General features: G+C 43.7%; 1 long non-coding RNA gene across 1 annotated transcript; it reads left to right on the forward strand.

Moving 5' to 3' along the window:
* The first annotated feature begins 11,032 nt into the window (after positions 1-11,032).
* On the forward strand, positions 11,033-12,636 carry LOC135404379 (uncharacterized). Its single transcript, XR_010425648.1, has 2 exons — positions 11,033-11,510; positions 12,498-12,636. It is a non-coding gene; the product is annotated as an uncharacterized LOC135404379 (long non-coding RNA).
* The last annotated feature ends 5,392 nt before the right edge of the window (positions 12,637-18,028 follow it).

Here is an 18,028-nt window from a genome sequence, read left to right on the forward strand (position 1 = left end):
GTTATATTGGATTTCGTTGCCTGAACCTGCATTCCCTCTGACTGGACCTTGTCAAGTGTCATCTTGGAGGAAAATAGGGAACAAAATTATTGAAAAAGCCAGTGAGGGAAAAACAGACGCCCTCAAGAATTTGCCTACATGGAAAGACATTATGATAGCCTTGAATAAGCACTACAGAAAGGCAAATGCACCCGGGAGAGTGGACTTCCCCCCCCTTCACTCCTTTCCCCTCAACCCCCCCCCCTTCAACCCCAGCCCCCCCACCGACCGAGTGGGGCAGGGGGGGAATGCACGTTGGTCAGGGGGGATGGGGGGGAGGGGGAGCCCTTGGGGGGAACAGTGCAGTGGCAGCGTGTGGTGTGAAGGAGCATGGCTTGGGGGCTGGCAGCATGAGCATGGCAGCCGGGGGGGATGCTGGCTTTATGCCAGCGCCCATGGCTGCAGCTGAGACCATGCCATACAGAGCAGCAAGCAGTGCTGTTGGAGCCGAGGACCATTACAGAGCAGCGCCGACCCCTGGACCGTTACGGGGCGACCGCTACACGGTGGTTGCACAGTCAATGTGCAGAAGGAGAGTGGCACCGGAGGCACCGCCATGTTGCCCCTGCCGTGTGCCGGAAGTGAAGCCGCCACCCCCAGGTTCAGGCATTTCGCCGGGAAGGGGGGAGGATGACTGTGACGGACAAATAGACAGCGAGTCTATAGAGGACACAGAAGAGAATCTGCTAGCTCCCTTTAGCCAGGGCGCTCCACTAACACCCTTTGGCTGCGCAGCGGCCATGAGACCGCTGCAGAACAACCACGCAGCAACATGGACGCAGCAAGCTTACTCCGGCCGTGAGGCGGAAGTGAAAGTGCCTCTTCCGTCACCACCAGTTCAACCAACTCACAACAAATGCACAACAGTTAAAGCATCACTGTGGCTCTCCTACCCAGAAACCAACCCACAGCCCTCACCAGCCTCAGAACAGCTTCTATGCCGAAGATGGCCTGATGGAGGAGGAAGAAGAGATATTGACTCTCTAGAAAGCTTAGCTGAGCTGTGGCAAACTGAATTCAGTGAGACAAGAGAACCAGAAAAAGGACAAGCAGTTTTGAATCCTGCAAAAGAGGAAGAACAGCAAACATGGCTACAGCTACTACTTCAGCTCGAGGAAGAAGATGTAGACTGGGAAAGCACACAGAACATCTGCCTACCCAAGCCCAGACCATCAGCAAAGTCAAAGCTACCAACGTTGAAGTGGACAGCACTTGTACTGACGGCGTTGCTGGCAATGACAGTGGTTGGTTTTGTACTGCAAGAATTTCAGCTGGGACAACACCATCCACCTCCTGACAGAACCAACAACCTAGAGGTAGCATTGCAAAACCCAGCAGACATACAGCTATCAACTACCATGTTTAATTTTCTAAGTCACAGAAGGGCAACTTTACTAATTGACAGATGATCTGCTATTATAAAAAGTTCTTTTGTGTTACAGAGGGTAAGAATAATAATAAGAGGGGCCCCAAATCAAGTATTTACTTCTCACTATTTTAAAATGCTGTTAGACAATATGCCATACACAACATGGAAAGCCAAACTTAAACAAGTAGCAAACAAACAACCAGTTACAATTTCAACTGCAGAAACACATAACTCTTTATACACAGTCACTGCAAGAGCCTTGAGAAAGCAAAACAAACAAAACCTTCATACAACACAAGCCCAAAGATCAGGTAGACATTTAAATAGGAGAAATAGGCCTGGAGCCAGGGTTTTTTCCAAGCTTTAGTGAGCGGGTCAAGAACAGTGGAAAAGAAGAAGGGTCAAGCTGAGGAAGATGAGTTGAAGCCCCCTGCCCCATGGAGGAAGATGGGAACTACCCTCCGAAATGGGGAGCCAAGAGAAGCACCTCCCCAAGCTCCGCCTATACTCCACCTATTTTTAATATGTATTGATAGATGTTGTAATCACTTGAATATGCATTTAATCACATCTGAAGATTGTATAAAAATGCTGATTTTGTGTGAAGCCTTTGAGCAAGTTTGTCCAGCGCGAGCTGGCTTGCTCCCAACGTTGAATAAACAAATACCTTGCTGCTTAAAGATAAAAAATCTCTGAGCAGTTTCTTGGACCGATTTTTCGGATTCATTTGGCGACCGCGGCAGGACACCTTCTCCACCCGGCTGCGGAATCCCCTGGAGGACGGGACCCCCTTGGGCGCCCTCGGGTAAGTCTTTTTACCCGAAGGGGCTCCCTTCTTCGGTGGCTTCTTGCGGGGGCTGGACAAGAACACTGTCTATTGATAAAAGGTATTTGTATCTGGTTTCTGGATACCTGTAAGTCGAGGCAGGACGCCGTCTCGCAGGGGACACGGGAGAGGACGCTCTCCCAGGGGAATATCCCCTCTGGTCTGGTCTGGTCTTCTGGTCTGGTTTTGTTTGTATTTGGCCAAGTATTGTTATTGTGTACCTGATATATCTTGCTTACCTTGAAACATCCAGGAGCACATAGTTAAAGGTATTATCATGCTAAGAGTTGCTATATGAGAGGTAGTGCTGAAGAATTAACTATAAGCACATCACTTTGGATAAGACCTAGAATTAAGATTTGTCAATTTTGCAACTGTTAGTTATATGTATGAGCCTTGTGTAACAGATGTAAGGTTTGCCTCCCCGACAGACAAGGTTGGGTAGAACCAGTATGCATATTGCAGAAAAGAGGGACACTGGAAGCAAGAATGCCCTGAATTAACAGGTGGAAATACAGGCACAGGAGTGGCTGTTGTTGCTTACAGAGTATTGAGTGAAGGGGGGGCCCAGCAGGCCAGTGCTAGGGGACCTGCTGGTAAAAATCAAGCTAGGGGAAGAAAAAGAAGAATTAGATTTTCTAATTGATACTGGGGCTACATTTTCTGTTTTGAATTAATACCTAAAAGTGATAAATATGTTTAAGTTGTGGGTGCCACTGGCCAATCAGAAAAGCTTTCTTTTGAAACCCCTAAAGTTCAAAATTGGAAAACAAAGGGGTGTGCATCAGGTTTTGTATTTACCAAATTTATCCAAACTCGTATTGGGCAGAGACTTACTAGAAAATCTGGGAGCTGTAATAGAATTCAAACAAGGTAAAATTGAACTTAAGGTAAAGGAAGAACAATTAATAGCAGCTCTGAGTTTAGCAATGAGCTATGTGGAGCCAAGCCAGGGTAATTCAAATGTCAATCAAATTTTAGATCAGGTATACCCAGGAGTTTGAGCTATTGAAACACCAGGAAAGCCAAAAAGGGCAGCTCCCATTGAAATAGAATTATGGCCAGGAGCAAACCCAGTAGTTAGGAAGCAATATGCACTGAGGTTGGAAGATAGAAGAGGAATTGAGCCAATAATAGACAACTTTTTGAAATTAAGGTTTTGTAGAGTGTGAATCAGATTGCAACACCCCAATTTTACCAGTCAAAAAGACAAATGGAACACATAGGTTGGCTCAGGATTTAAGAGCAGTAAATAAAATAGCTAAAACATACATGCAGCTGTTGCAAACCTATATACCTTATTAACAATATTAAAAGAAAGTGTAATTTGGTTCACAGTATTAGACTTAAGAGATGCCTTTTTCTGCCTTCCCTAAACACAGCAAAGTCAAAGGATATTTGCCTTCAAGTGGGACAATCCCACCACAGGAAGGAAAACTCAGCTCATTTGGACAGTGTTACCTTAAGGGTTCAAAAATATTCCCACAATTTTGGGAATTAATTAGCAAAAGAATTAGAACAATGGCAGTCACCACCGGGAAAGGGTGTACTTTTATAATATGTGAATGATCTATTGATTGTTACTGAAAAACAAGAAGAATGTGCCCAATGGACAGTAAACCTCTTAAACTTTATGGACTTAAATGAGTATCGAGTCTCTCAACAGAAAGCACTTCCAGTGCAGAAACAAGTGGTGTACCTGGATTACAAAGTATCTGAAGGACAATGATCACTGGGGACAACAAGAAAGGAAACTGCCAGACACTGAAACCACAGATGGTGAGAAACCTTCAAGCCTTTCTAGGAATGACAGGTTGGTGTTGTTTATAGATATATCAGTATGGGCTAATTGCAAAGCCTTTATATGACCTGCTGAAAATGACTAAGGGCAACCTCATCTGGACCCCCAAAGCAAGTGGAGCCTTCAAACAACTGAGATGAGAACTCATAAGGACTCCGGCGCTGGGTTTGCCTGACGTAACGAAGCCCTTTTGGTTGTTCTCGCATGAACGACAAGGAATGGCTCTGGGGGTCCTGGCTCAGCAACAAGGGCCATACAAAAGAACAGCAGCCTACTTCTCCAAGCAATTGGCTGAAGTAAGCAAATGATGGCCCACCTGCCTAAGGGCAGTAGCAACAATGATCATAAATATAGAAGAAGCCAGGAAATGTACAATGGGACAGAAAATGACTGTGTTAGTGTCCCACACAGCATCTACAGTACTGGAACAGAAAGGAAATCATTGGCTGTCACCCTCCCAATTTCTGAAATATCGGGTAATCCTGGCTGATGACATAACCGTTCGGGTGACTAACATTGTTAACCCAGCTTCATTCCTAGAAGGAAGAATCTCGGCTGCACCTGTCATGCAGGACTGCCTGGAAACCATTGAAGCAGTGCACTCCAGCTGCCTGGACCTTAAAGAAGAACCACCCCTGGATGCAGAAGACTGGTTTACCGATGGCAGCAGTTTCATAAGACAAGGTGTGAAGATGGCTGGGTATGCTGCGACCACCACTACTGAGGTAATCAAATCAAATCCTTTGCCTGCAGGAACCTCAGTCCAGAAAGCAGAACTGATAGCTCTCATTCGAGCTTTAGGATTGGCAGAAGGAAAACAAATTAACACCTGGACTGACTCCAAATATGCCTTTGGCATAGTTCACGCTCATGGAGCAATTTGGAAAGAAAGAAGACTTTTAACTCTTCAAGGAAAAGTTGTGAAGTATGCTGAAGAAACTCTATGATTATTAGAAGCTGTACAACTCCCCTCTCAGGTGGCAATTATGCACTGCCAAGGACACCTGAAAGGTAACACTGTCCTGGAAATAAGAAACAGAAAAGCTGATGCAGAAGCTGAATTAGCTGCTGCAAGAAGTAAAGAACTATCAGTAGCAGCTTTAGTGCTAGAAGAACTAGACACAGATCAACAGGTAGAATATCAAGAAACAGATTATAAGTGGATACATGAAAATGAAGGTAAGGTGTTAGACAATAGATGAGGTTAACTAAAAACAGGTCAGTTAATACTGTTAGAAAAATTAGTGTGGCAATTTGTAAAAGTAAAACATGATAAAACTATTGGGGCTTAGACTCACTCTATTAGCATTTAAGGACTAGAGTAGCAGGACCAAATTTATTTACCACAATAGAGCAAGTCACAACCCAATGGGAACTTCGTCTGAAATACTGGAACAAAAATACACCAAAGGGCAATAAGTAAAGGGCAATAAGTAAAGGGCATTTCCCAGGTGAAATCTGGCAAATTAATTTCTCTGAGTTCCCAAGAAAAGGGGGGGTCCTGTTATCTCTTAGTTTTGACTGACATTTTCTGGATGGCCTGAAGCTTTCCCATGTAGAAAAAAAATGAATCAAAAGGAGTGGTTAAAGTCTTGTTGAATGAGATTATACCATGGTTTGGAATGCCTAAGAGCATCTCTTCAGATAGAGGTTCACACTTTTGTGCATGAATTGTACAAGCAATAAGTAAAGCACTAAAAATCAACTGGCAACTGCATATGCCCTACAGACTCCAAGCAAATGGGCAAGTAGAAAAGATGAATCTAAAATATGTCAAGAAACAAATTTTCATTGGTATCAAGCTTTACCTATTGCTTTAATCAAGCTAAGGGTCAAGCCAAGATCCAAAGGGAAACTGAGTCCATTTGAAATTCTCTTGGGCAGACCCTACATGATGCAAACTGTGAATAGTGAAGCTGTAGATCAAACCAGTAATCAATATGTGTACGATCATGTTATGGTTGTAGGAAAACAATTGCAGAAAAATGCTACAGTGGTGTTAGAACACCAACCCAAGCAGCCTGATTGTAAGCTACATCCATCCAACCCTGGTGATCAGGTATATGTTAAGAATCTTTCAGGAGATCCACTACGGGAGAAGTGGGATGGACGCCAGCAGGTGCTGATGACCACCTCCACACGATCCGGGTGAAAGAGAAACCCACGTGGATCCACTACTCTCGAGTCAAGAGAGTTCCAGAGGAAGCATGGACCTCGGGAGAGGAATCATCTACTATCAAGCCTCCTCAATGCTGATCCTTGGACTGATAAGTACATTAGTGTTAAATCAAACTCTTGCCCAAAAATTATTATGGTCTCAGGCCTATAATGGGAATTCTAGTCTATGATTTGCTATAAATACAGATATTCTGAATTCATCTGAACTGAACCAATACAATCCATCTATTATAGTCCTCCAAGGAACAAGGGTACTGAATAATTGGTAAAATCCTGGTACCCCATACAATGCAAGTGTTTTAATAGGCACGGATTAGATGGTCACCCAGAACTGACGTTACTGTGAAATGTAATTAGTGGCTGATCAATGTTGGCACACCTTCACTCTAGATAAATCAGTTTCTGTGATGTGTCAGTGGACATTCAGGGAAGGAAATATAACAATGAGATTACCAACCAGCAAATCTCCTACCACCCCATTGACTAAGACCACCACCAGTTTTACAACTCCTTCTTTAGCCTGTGAGAGTGTCCACAATTTAACTTATGCTGGACCATATGTAATTAAGCACTCAAATGAGCAGAAGCTGTTGTTAGATCCCATATATTCACTGAAAAGGGTTCCAATACACCTTTAAGTAAACATATCAAACATACAAAAAGATTGTCAGCCCTGTATTCAACAAAGCCTTAAAGACTGGCATGTATAGATGATGGCCAGATCCCCTTGTACCAGAATTCAAAGAGATGTAACGGGATGGTTTGGCACAGGATTAAGTGTATTAAACACCATAGATCAAGAAGTATTAGTGAATAAACTAAGTGCTGTCACATCTGATCTAGGAAAATTCAAAGTCCCTTTAAGATCATCTTTGCTCACTTTGGCAGAAACACAATCATTGGCAGTTAAATTGTTAACATTAGTAGCTAACCACTGCAAAAGATTTCACCAAGATTATTGACTATGCTGGTGTCATCCATAAAAGATTTGCACTTGCAATACAATGTCTCCAAACTCAACAGTGGGTGCAGTCTGTAGCTGCAGGAATATTAAGAGAAGGAACTTCAGGAATATTACCACAGGAAGTAAGAGAAATAATAGCTAGAAACAGTTCTACTACACACTTTGAGAAAAATTACCAAGCGTGGTGGCAGTTAGGAAACTTCACTTACAATCCTCAACATGAACAAATTGAAGCTTATGTGCTCACTATCAGTGCAGCTAAAGAAAAGACCATCTTTCCTAGCCTGACATTAAGAGCCATACACCAAAATGTAATTGTCAGACCCATAGACCATAATGTTTGGGCAAGTTACGATCACACCAAGAAAAAGTGGCAGCCAGTCAGTACTGAGGCATGTATTCCTAAAGGACAATTAGGATATATCTGTGAAAATGCTGGAGTAGAAAATGAAGATTTATGCTTAGATGCTGACAATAGTGTGTGTACCTTTGAAATGCTTCCCCATACTAAAACCCAATCACAAGTCTATTATGTAGGAAATGGTTGTGCATGTGTTAGAATCTTTTGTGTTAATTTTACCATAGGTATTTGTCATGAAGTAGTGAGTGGTATTAATTTTTTTGTTTTGCTAAAATAATAGGCTGTGACTTTGGTTATATCATTCTAGTGACTACTAGACAACTGATTGAAGCTGATTATACAATGTATCATGATGTGCCAAAATTGCAGAGAGGAATGAACATTAATCTTTTTAAAGCAATGCTTAAACATCCTGATATAGAAAAACTGGTCCAGGAAGTAAACAGAACGACTAGACGAATGCTCTGGCAAGTAGAACATGACACTGAGAGCATAAAAACTGTTCTAACCAAAGTGGAAAAAGTGGGAGAACATCACTGGTGGGATATCTTTACAGGATACTCCCCTACAGCATCACAAGTGTTTCACTATTTGATACATCCAATATTGGTATTAGGAGCTGGCATTATTCTACTACTTGTCCTAATTGTTTGGCTATGGTGCAAATCAAGCATCATGGTTAGAAGGATGCAGATAATGTGGGCTGTGATGAATACCTATCAAAATCCATTAGAACTTGACGAAGGAATTCGTAAATTCTAAACAAAAGGGGGGGAATAATATAGGAAGCTAGGCCCAAAAGAGTTAACTAAGAGATTTGGGCCTGCTAACAAGCTACCAACATCCAAGACGATCTGTGCTCGTTCTGTTCTACTTACTGGAGCAAAGCTTAAGAGAATAGTACAGGAACAGGTAATAGGCCTAGAGGTGATAAATTAGAAATACAACAGGATCAGGTAGACAATTAAATAGGAGAAATAGGCCTGGAGCCAGGGTTTTGTCCAAGCTTCAGTGAGCGGGTCAAGAACAATGGAAAAGAAGAAGGGTCAAGCAGAGGAAGATGAGCTGAAGCCCCCTGCCCCATGGAGGAAGATGGGAACTACCCTCCGAAATGGGGAGCCAAGAGAAGCAGCGCCCCAAGCTCCGCCTATACTCCACCTATTTTTAATATGTATTGATAGATGTTGTAATCACTTGAATATGCACTTAATCACATCTGAAGATTGTATAAAAATGCTGATTTTGTGTGAAGCCTTTGAGCAAGTTTGTCCAGCGCGAGCTGGCTTGCTCCCAACGTTGAATAAACAAATACCTTGCTGCTTAAAGATAAAAATTCTCTGAGCAGTTTCTTGGACCGATTTTTCGGATTCAGTATGCCTGAGAGCGTTGTCCAAACGCTCCTTGAGCTCTGGCAGCCTTGGGGCCGTGACCACTGCCCTGGGCAGCCCGTTCCAGTGCCCGACCACCCTCCGGGGAAAGCACCTTTTCCTAATGTCCAACCTAAGCCTCCGCTGACACAGCTCCGGCCGTTCCCTCGGCTCCTGTCCCTGGTCCCACAGAGCAGAAATGGTCGCTGCCCCTTGGCAGGAAGCTGCAGCCCCCCAGGAGATCTGACCTCAGTCTCCTCCAGGCTCAACAACCCCAGTGACCTCAGACCTTAAGTGCAAGGTCCTGCACCTGGCTCAGGGCTTGGCTGGTGCCACCTGGCACAACATCAGCTTGCAAATTTTGCAACACAACAGGGAGGACCAAGAAGGCTTTGGCTAAGAGAGACTGTTTCCAAGGGACTGGAGCGACAGACCAAGGGGCAATGGCTTGGCGCTGGCAGAGGGCAGGCTTAGATGGCATATGGGAAAGAAAGCCTTCCCGGGGAGAGTGGTGGGGCCCTGGCACAGGTTGTCCAGAGAAGCTGTGGCTGCCCCATCCCTGCAAGTGTTCAGGGCCAGGTTGGACGCGGCTTGGAGCAAGCTGGTCTAGCGGAAGGTGTCCCTGCCCGTGGCAGAGGGGTGGTTGGAAGCAGATGAGCTTTCAGGTCCCTTCCTTCCAACACCAACTGCTCTAGGAGTCTGGGAGTCTTGAAAAACAGGAGACTTCTGCAGAAGCCAGGAGGTGAATAAAAACATTTGCCACTTAAACACAAAGTCTTGTTACCAAGGGGCATCACCTGATTCTGGGGACTACTCTCATGACTTCTCACCACTGGAAGCTGACATTGCTGAAAGCCATAGAAATTGACCTAAAATTGACCAAACAATCCGACAAAAGCTCCCTGAGGGAAGGATCCTGGAGCAAGCATATCATCCCGGAGGCAATGACAGGGCAATTTCTGCGCCTCTGCCGTAAACCTGTCAGTTCTGGCCCTGCCCTGGAGAGGTTTTTTTCGGCTCTCCATTCCATGGGAAGACAAGTGCGGACAAGAAGAACGGGGTTCTGTCCGCTCGGGGTCAAAGGCACTTTAGGTCTGTGCTGTGATCTGTTGGAGTTGAGCTCCTGTCTAGAAAACGAGGGCTTTCGGGACTGCTCAGCATCTGGCTCCCCACGTGGAAGTTGCGAATGCTAGGACCCTTAGGAGCAGCGGGATCACCTCCGTTTAGCGCCGTGCATGTAGCAGCAGGATGTGTAGGGGCTGCAGGAACATCACTAGCGGCAGAGAATGAAGCTGGAGCCGAGCCCGCGGCACCGCTCTCTCTTGCGGCTGCGCAGTCGGCACTGTCGCTCCTCACTGTGCCTGCTACTGCGCATGTGTCAACTGGACCGACACTGCTGGGAGCCTCCGCGTCCCTAGATGGCGCTGCATCGCTGGCGCCTGAAGCCACCATGCAACCCGGAAGAAAGCCACTGTGGATCGCTGCCATGGCAACAGACGCTGTTTTCGGAAAAAAAAAAAAAAATAAAAAGCAGAACCAGGTACGGTACATATGAAAGAAAGTAGCAGCTATTGTGCCTTGCATTAGAAGATGCTATATTAGCACAACGAGCAACACCGAAAAAGTGCCACTTCTCGTTGACAGGAGAGGCAGGCTAGAGAACTGCCTTTCCGTATTTTTGTTAACTCTCGTGTTAATTGTGTTGTGTGTCCAACGTTGTTGTGAGCTCACTGTATTGTTAACGGTACCGTGCTTGTGTGTGTGTGGAGAAGCGGCCATACGTTTGTTAGTAACTGTTAAAAGCCAGAGGTGAGAGTCCGGGAGAATTTCCTCCCGTTAGAGTGTCTCGGGTACACATAAAAGCATAAAAATTCTCTTTAGGATTACTCAAACCAGAGTCCGGCGTGCGGGTGCTGAGGCCGCGCTCCAGGGCTGGGGGCTGCGCGCTGGGGCTGCCGCTGCGCCGGCTCGGCCGTGGGGGAGGCGGCGCTGGCAGCCACGGCAAGAGGCGGCAGGGGCACCTCGGCGGCAGAGGCACCTCAGCGACAGAGGCAACGCCGACAGCTACTTCTGCAGAGCCAGCCAGACTTCTGCGGGCATCCCCGGGAGCTGCACGGCGCCCGGAGCAGCCCGGGGAACAGCAGCTCGGCGGTGACTGGCTTGCGGGGGAGTTGCCCCGCAGAATCCAGGCATGTCGGTAACTGAGAACAGAAAGCAGAATCTCTCTCTCTTTAGTCCTTCTACTCACTTGTGGATAACTTAAAACTAAAAGATTGTGTTTTACTAAAAGTTAGCATGCAAGAAATTTTAAGAGTTTCCCAGAGAATGAATCTTTATATAAAAGCTTTAGTGAGTTGCCTTGGTTTTAGTCACATTTTACCCCTGTAAAGAACTTCTGCCCAAATTTCGTGTTCAGTCTTAGCAGGAGGAGACATAAGGTTCACACAATAGAGATCATTTGTTGCTTAGCAACTGGGTGGGACTCAAACCACCTCCAGCAGTTTCTCAGAACTAGGGAGAGAGTAGAACTTATACACCAAAAACTACAAATCTGCAAATAAGATAAATGGAAAGCTGGCAGGCTGAGGATTTCCTTGATTCTTAGGTAAAACATCTCTCTATCTTCCTGTTATAAACTGAGAAGTTATTGTGACAGTGGAAATCACATCTTTAGAATTGTATTTAAAAAGGTTTACTCAGCTGATTTTAACATTTGGATGTTAATTTACATTCCTGTCTGATATTATTTCTTTTCCTTGGTCAAGTTTAGTGAATTCATTATTTTTTCCTTTTTTTTTTCTTCTGTGTTTATGACAGAGTTGCAACTTTGAGTTGCATTTCATGTACTGTTTAAGCAATTGTTAATATTCTATTTATAACATAGCAGCAAGTACATTTTTTTTCAGATTTTAATATATATCTTCTGTCGTGGATTCGTACAGTATGTACAGAGCAGTTTGGTCAAACAAAACGTATTATACGTTTTTCAATGTTTTATAACTGCTGATATAGCATACAGCCTAATTGCTTTTCTAAAAACACTACTCAGGCACACACTATGCTGTGAAGTTTGACTTATCTCTCTTGGCACTGATGTTATGTCAACAGTTATACTACATGAATTTCAGATTATTTTTAAAATAACCTAACAAGATGCAAAATGTGTGTGTTTACTTTATACCAATAAAAGAGCAGATTGCTAAATTACACTTTGCAAAACTATTGATGCGTGAATTAGAACTTTTTATGCCCATTTGATTTATAAAGCAGAAATGTCTGGAGACCACATGATAATCTGTCAGGAAATCAGTAGAGATTGCAATAAAGCTACTAGAGTCAGGTTGAATTTAGTAAAATTTTTCTAGTTTGCCTCCCAATATAACGATCTCAAAGCTAGATTTAGTTAGCTTTACATTCGGGAAATTAATTAAAACCTGTGAGTGATTTAGGATTTTAGTATAATGGGTGTAGTTTTTACCTGTTCTGTGCTGTTGTTCCACAATTATGGAGTTACATGTTCTTACAACTAGTTATTTGTTTTCCTTTGTGCTGCTTATGTTGTGAATTTTGTTCTCTTACCGAAATTTCATAGATAAAAGAACTAAAAACACGAGGAGATGATGTAGATCACATCTAAGGAACTGGCTGCAAGCTGGAATCTGGCCTTCTATATCCTTCTGAACTGCACATGTAGCTTAAGGCTGAGTATTAAACAGAATGATCAAACAGTATTTTTTCACTGTCATAGACTTAAATGCGAACTTTTTCAAAAGATGAGCTTGACAATGACTATAATAACTTGATGGCACAATCAAGTGTGACAGATTCAGGCAGGGGAAGTGCATCTGTCAGTGCATCTACTGCTGAATCTTCTATGGGACTTGCTCTTAATATGACCTCAACACAGACATCTGCAGTAAAACACATCCAATTTGGAAACCATGGGCAGCTTTTGCCAATACAAAAAAATACCAACACCTGATGAGGGTTTCTTTCTCAGTGACTTAGCAAATAAGAACTGCTCTCTAGTAAGCAGCTATGAGTTTCAGACACTGGCTGGACATGGAGCAGAATCAACTGTTACAGAATGTCTCCTCAGGTCTGGGGAGAGTAATTTGGAAACAATGCAAGAAACGGATTATGACCAAATATCTGCAGAAGGCATAACAACAGAGACAGATTTTTCCTCACAGGAGACAACATATCGATGTCACCCTTTAGCTGTTGCTGCCAGTGCAAGTTACAGCCAATCTGCAACACCAGTAGAGATGTCTGAAAAAGAGATAATCTGTATGGAAACAAGCACAGATAGTTTGGCAGAGGTTATGCCAGAGGTGCTTTCATTCATATCTCACAAAGAATATGAATCCAAGGATGAAGACTTGTCTTCACTGAAGCATTATGAATTCAAACATACAGTGATGCAGAAATAATTAACCAATTAACCAGTAGTGCAATCAACTTAGAAAAAAAAATATATTGGAAATTAAACATGGACAGATTGAAAGTTTACCTGACAATCCAGAAGCCAAAGTCCAAAGTGTAACTGAAGACAGCAGTGGAAAGGATTTTAAAGACATTAGTGTATCTCAGAATCCAAAGAAACCTACTAATATTGTAGCTTGTGAAGTTCAATGTGAGTTTAATACAAATCTGTGCCTGATGCATGAAGAAGTGGACAAAGATGAACTGCAGGAAGCCAGCACTGAGGTAGAACATACTCAGGAATCAAAAGCGCTCCTGCATTCTGGCAGCCAACTTGAACCAAACAGCCTTTGCCAAGGAGAAAAAAGTGAGAAAACAGAAATAGGTCTACCACTGAATGTACACAAACATTCAGCTGTTTGGAAAGCAGCTCCACTGCAGACTGCTTGTCACTGGTATCTAGGAAAGAGAAGGATTCTCTCCCCACAACTCATCCAGAGCTGCCAAAAGATCACACTCTGCGAAAAACCCCTTTTTTCTCCGTGTTGCCTGTGCAAATTGTGGAGCAGAGGAATGTCTGTTTAGATGCGGATTTAGAAGATGATTTCTTGACTGAGATAGGGCAGACGTGTCACTAAGGGGAAAGGAAGACAATGGAAAACTATAGAACTTTTAACATCCTGAGGCCTAAGGGTTGTCACTGTATACAACGATCTGTTTCTGTGCTGCTCATGTCACATCAGTGATGTTTGTGAAGATCAGGCAGACTGGTGTGGTTTGGGAACTCTACATCAGACATTAACTATTTTGTAGTGCTTGTATTTTTCTGTGTTTCATCTCAGTAGTGTTACAGTGGGTAGCAAGATTTATTTGGAATCATCATATGACAGAAACCTTTTGGCTTACGAGTCTTCCCAAAATTATATGTGGCTGTGCAATAACAATTTTTGAGGTAAAATTCTATATCATATCCAAACTAGAAAAACTTTGAAAGGGTGAATTGCTTGTCCACTTTGAAAACTACTACCAAGTTGCCAGACAATGCTATGTATTTGGTATAGGGGTCAGTGATTTAAGAATTTGTAAAACACTTTTGCAAGACAGAAACGGGGAGAGAACAGGTGACAACCCCCTCAGTTCATTTGCAAAAGTTGTTTCATATGTTAAGGTCTTTTTTGTACACAGGTGTTTGTAGCTGCCTGCATGATGAATGAAACCTTGGAAAGAAAGAACAAGGTTGATGCTGTTTTCTGCAGGTAACAATGGTAACATCAGGAGCTGTTGTGGCTAACAGTTTCCTCAATATTGTTAGAACACAGTTTTTGGAGCACAATTCTTTTTGGTATTATAAGCATAGTTTTTCTTAGTCATATACACCTTTTTAGTGTTTTTTTTAAGCACATGAAATTAAGGATTTAAGAGAGTGTACGAACTTTAAAGTAAGTATTACAGGAGCACAATTTGTCAGCATTATGAGCACATTTTAGTGTTGTTAAGGCACAGTATTTTTAGTTTTGTTGGAGCACAATTTTTTAGTATGTTTAAGCATATGATTATAGAAGGTTAAGATCTTAGATTATTCACTGGGTACTGGTGGAGGAAAGTTTACCTGTTTGGTGGAGAAGCTTTAACACCATAAGGTACTAGAGAATTAGTATGGTTTCATTACTCATGAGACACAGTGAAATGAGATTCAAAAATATGTTTGTGTGATGTGTGTTTGAATGATGGTGGCCACCGTGTGAAAGAGAATGAATGAAAATGTATGCATGTATATGTGTGAATATTCACTTACACAAACACTTTTGGATAAACAAATACACCGATACCTTTCCATAAAATGGCAAGAAATCCTGAACAAACTCTCCGGGCTGCAATAGAATGGTATGCAAAGAGTGCAATAGAAACGGAAGATCCAGTGTTAATATACGATCATGTCATTGTGTTATTCAAGGGCCAAGGTGTGAAAAAGAATAACAGAAGACATATGGCCCAGAGTTTAATGGAGTTCCATTTCCAAGGATGTTCTGGACAGAGTGGAAGTTTTAAGAATAAACCCTATATTTAAAGAAGCACTTTTAGGCACACTTTGAGAGCACACATCTTAGGGTCAATAGGTTGTTGAGTTTATTGGTGATGGTGGTGTTGTTGCATGTTTGAGCTTATTGAGATGTTATGGATACAGTAAGGAATGTTACAGAAATGCAATTTAAATTGTTCAAACATCAACGGGGGATTTGTCGGTGGACAGAAATTGTGTGAACAATTTCAGTTGCATTTCTGAGACCTTCCCCTTGGCATGGCTGGGTGCAGAGAGTAAAAAATACTGCGCCACTTCTATGGCTGCAGGCCTTGTGCCAAGGTGAAGGAGGAGTTGTTCTGGCAGGAAAACAAGGCTTATGGACACCTGCTGATATCCAGCTAGTACTGTACACCACAGTATGTTTGCCTTATGTATCCAATGTAACCTGGGGAAGAATCACATGTCTGTGTGTCACAGGCAGCATATGAGCTGTCTGTCCTCTAATAAAGCGGACATTTTTGCCAATCCTGTTGATTTGTGTGCATTTCTGTCTGACCCCCTCCGCCGTTCCGTAGATATAGTTAACAGTTTTCTTCTGGTTACGGAAGAAAAGATTTTATTCCAACACCTGCCTGTGTCTGCCTGGAATGGGGAGGGAGTGCAGGGTGGCCCCAGCAAATGGCAGCAAGCAGATCCAGCAAGGCCCAAAGGGCACCAAGGGCACCCAAAGGGCACCCCGGGCCTGAGTCACTGCCAGAGGTGCAGGCTCTCACGCAGGGTCACTCCCCTGTCCCCTTCGCCTGGGGAAGCAGCCCTTTGGCGTGGCAGCCAGGACACACGGGTCCCGTGCAGGACTCGTGCAGACGGCCCCACGCCCAAAGCAGCCCTGAGCAGAGCCTGGGCACCATCCTGCCGCTCTGGGGCTTTGGAAGGCTGCTCCCAGTGAGCCCACCGTGTCCCCGGTCACCCCAGCGCAGCCCCAGACAGGGCTCCTCCGGGCTGCCCTGGGGCTGCATTGGACAGGGCCCATAAGGGAGAGGGAAGAATGCGCTGGCAACCACATGCGGGGCCTCACAGGAGCCCAGGGAGACGACATCCGTAGATCTCGGGGAGGTGACACTCGGAAGGTCTCGACCTCTGTCTTGGGGGGGATGGCGAGCCACTCAGGAGTTGATGGGTCAGGATCAAAGGGCGGGCAGGCTGGGAATGGGCACACTGCTGTGGGGGTTTGCTCCAGGCCTCCTGAGCAGGAGCAAGATGGGCAGGAGACCTCTACAGGCAGCTTGAAGCAGCCTCCAGGTCACAGTCCCTGCTTCTCGTGGAGACTTCAACTGCCCTGGCGGCAGCTGGAGAAGCAACACAGCCAAGCACCAAGAGTCCAGCAGGTTCCCGGAAAGCGGTGACGACAACTTCCTGGCCCAGGGGGCTGGAGCCTCTGACAAGCCAAAGGAACGCTGTGCTGCTCCACCTCTTCCTAACACACAGCAAAGACCTTGTTGGAGATGGGAAGGTGCGGGACAGCCGGGGCTGTAGAGACCATGGGATTGTGGTCGTCTGAAATTCCAGCCAGTGGGAAACACAGAAATAGCCAGGAGATCGAGGAGCCGACGAAAAAAAATAAACTTTTATTGCAATAAAAGGGAGACTTCACTGGACAAACCGCAGTGAGGTGGCTCAGCTCAGTGCAGGTCGCAGCCCCCTTTTAGCCCCTTTTTGAGTGGCGGTCTGAAAAATAAAAGCTAGACACGATCCCAGTATGGGGAACTGGAATAGTTTATTGAACACGAGAACACTATTGTAAAGGCATCTGGGGCTGTATGTTAATGAAGGGGACAACCTATGTTAATTGGGGAGTTACACAAATTTTTACTGCAATTTCCAAATAGTTAATTTTTCTTCTAGTAGGATTACATGGGGGACAGAGGGATTACAGGGGTTTAGACATGGTTTGATACAATCATCTGAAACGTCCTTTCTGATTTCTGCTGGAGCCAAGCTTGATCCATGAGGTAGAACTTTAACAGGTCTTCTGAGAAGGGTCCAGCTCCTTCAGATCACGAGGTTTTTGTCAGCCCTTGTTTTCCTTTGCTGAAAGCTGGGTTTGGTTTCCCACACCTTTGCCCCTTTTTTTTTTATTTTTCTAAAAAACAAAAAAACTTGGAAAAAACTTTGATCAAACGTTTGCTAATGCAAGGCAAAATACAAGGGAATACAAATATTACCATAAATGTTTTCTTTAACTAGACTATTAAATTTATCATGCTAACTAAACATGTAATCTAAGTTTTGATTACTATTTTTTTCTGCAACTATCAATGCTTTGATCTATCGGTTCAGAGTGAGGTAATAACAAATTCTATAGCTGCATTTTAGAAGCAAATGTATTCTTAAATGGATCTAACAAGAAATATTGCAGTCTTACTTTTCATACCACAAGTGAAATTAATTTTAACATGGAAGCTCCTTTTTCAAGGCAATGTACAGCCTTTTATATACCTGAGATGGAAAGTATGATTATGTAAAGGCATTGTGTGTCAGAATAGTTTGGGCCACAAGGTTTGGCATTATAAAGGCATGTGAAGGAATCATAGCTGTTTTAAGGCATTCTGCATATTGCTACATAAATTATTTTCTTAAACTTAGCACTAACATTAAAAGCATTAAACCAATCAAAA

This window comes from Pseudopipra pipra, chromosome W, assembly GCF_036250125.1.
Source record: "Pseudopipra pipra isolate bDixPip1 chromosome W, bDixPip1.hap1, whole genome shotgun sequence".
Classification (NCBI taxonomy): Eukaryota; Metazoa; Chordata; class Aves; order Passeriformes; family Pipridae; genus Pseudopipra; species Pseudopipra pipra.